Source organism: Anomaloglossus baeobatrachus, chromosome 2, assembly GCF_048569485.1.
Source record: "Anomaloglossus baeobatrachus isolate aAnoBae1 chromosome 2, aAnoBae1.hap1, whole genome shotgun sequence".
Taxonomy (NCBI): Eukaryota; Metazoa; Chordata; class Amphibia; order Anura; family Aromobatidae; genus Anomaloglossus; species Anomaloglossus baeobatrachus.
Genome location: NC_134354.1, coordinates 593,586,338 through 593,588,810, shown reverse-complemented (window position 1 = coordinate 593,588,810; position 2,473 = coordinate 593,586,338).

Here is a 2,473-nt window from a genome sequence, read left to right as displayed (position 1 = left end):
AGACCACATGGTACACATGTATATTATATACTGTAGTGTAGGGACCCCCCTTATAGAGATTTGCCGTGACGGGGCAGGGGGGCTCAAATCATTGATCAATTATTTGCTAAAAGTCTCATTGAATTGATACAGTAGGAATGAATTTGTGAATGTTACACTTTTTATCTCGTCATAATTGCATCCCACTCATAAGCAGTGCTGGCTTCCCCCTATTTTCTCGTTTATTGGTCAAGTGGTTGAACACCACTATGCCGTGCACGCCCAGTGTGGTTTGCAAATTCCTCCTGTCGCCATCAAAATGCATGTTGGTGCCTGTTCACACACAGCCACCGCCCCCTGTTCCATAGGCATTAATACTTAAGCACCACCTGCCTGGGGCTGTTCCGCCCTTCATCCATGTCTGCAGGTCTGACACTGCTGGGGCTAGTTCAGACATTGTGCTAGTGGCAGGCACCTGGACTGCCTCTCTACTCGCAGTTGTCAGCCCTTGCAGCATGGGAGCGGTTCTGACACTTCTCAGGTAGGTGGTGTTCCTATATGGTCCTGCACATCACACGAGACCACATGGTACACATGTATATTATATACTGTAGTGTAAGGACCCCCCTTATAGAGATTTGCCGTGATGGGGCAGGGGGGCTCAAATCATTGATCAATTATTTGCTAAAAATCTCATTGAATTGATACAGTAGGAATGAATTTGTGAATGTTACACTTTTTATCTCGTCATAATTGCATCCCACTCATAAGCAGTGCTGGCTTCCCCCCTATTTTCTCTCTTATATACCAAGAGGGAAATATATATATCAGGAGAGGCCCAGGATGGTGACAGAAATAGCAGAAGGGGGACATATATATCAGGAAGGGGACATATATACCAGGAGGGGCATATACAGTTGAAACCAGAAGTTTACATAAACTATTTAGAAAAAAACACATATGCATGTTTTTGTCACTATCTGACATGAAATCAGAATAATTATTTAGATCAATTAAGAAATACCAAAATTATTTATGTTTACTAAATGCCAGAACAATGAGAGAGACAAAATGTTTTAAGGCATTTTTATTACTTTCTGCAAAGTGAAAAGTTTACATATATTTGTTTAGTATTTGTTACCATTGCACTTACAGTGTATGACTTGGGTGAAACATTTTTCATGTCCTTCCACAAGATTCTCACAATAGTTGGTAGGAATTTGGGCCCATTCCTCGTGACAGAACTGGTGTAACTCATGTCATGTTTAGTCATGTTTTAGGTCGCCTTGTTCGCACTTGTCTTTTCAGCTTTGCCCATAAATTTTCAATAGGATTGAGATCAGGACTTTGTGATGGCCACTCCAAAACATTGACTTTGTTATACTTAAGCCACTTTGTAAGCAGTTTGGCAGTATGCTTTAGGTCATTGTCGATTTGGAAGATCCATTTGGGACCAAGCTTTAAGTTCCAGGCTGATATCTTGAGATGTTGCTTCAGTATTGCCACATAATCTTCTTTCCTTTGATGCCATCTATTTTGTGAAGTGCACCTGTCCCTCCTGCAGCAAAACAACCCCACAGCATGATGCTACCACCCCCATGTTTCACAGTTTGGATGGTGTTCTTAGGCTTCAAAGGTTCTCCCTTTTCCTTCAAACGTAACGATGGTCATTATGGCCAAACAATTCAATTTTAGTTTTGTCAGATAACAGGACATGACTCCAAAAATTTAGATCTTTGTTCCTGTGTGCATTTGCAAACATTAATCCAGTTTTTTTATGTTTCTTATGGTGTAATGACTTCTTCTTGCTAAGTAGCATTTCAGCCCATGTTGATACAGCACTCGTTTCACTGTGGATAATGACACAATTTTATCAGCTTCCGCCAGCATCTTTACAAGGTCTTTTGCTTTTGTTCTTGATATGCATATGTCTGACCAAAGCACCTTCATCTCAGGTACACAGAACTCGTCTCCTTCCTGAGTGCTATGATGGTGGACATTCACATGTTATTTGTACTTGCATATAATTGTTTGTACAGATGAATGAGGCACCTTCAGGTATTCTTTGGAAAAGTATTCCAGTTCTGTGAGATTCCTGGGTTGTCTTGAATGCACTGCTCTTTTGAGGTCTAGCCTCAGAATTTCAATGATGTTCAGACCAGAGGACTGTGAGGGCCATTGTAAAACCTTTAGCTTGCACATATAGAGGTAGCCATTGTGGATTTTGACGTGTGTTTAGAATCATTATTCATTAGAATCCATCATCTTTTCGACTTCAGTTTTTTTACAGATAGTGTCATGTTTGTAATTGTTGAAATTTCATTGAATACATTCTTTTTTCTACCCATGAAATGTTCTCCGTGCCATTAGCTGCAACACAACCTCAAAGCAGGATTGATTATTGCCCATGCCAAATGGTTGGTGAGATGTTCTTTTGCTGCAATTCTGTGTCCTTTTTTCTCCACACATACCTTTTATAATTTTGGCCATAGGT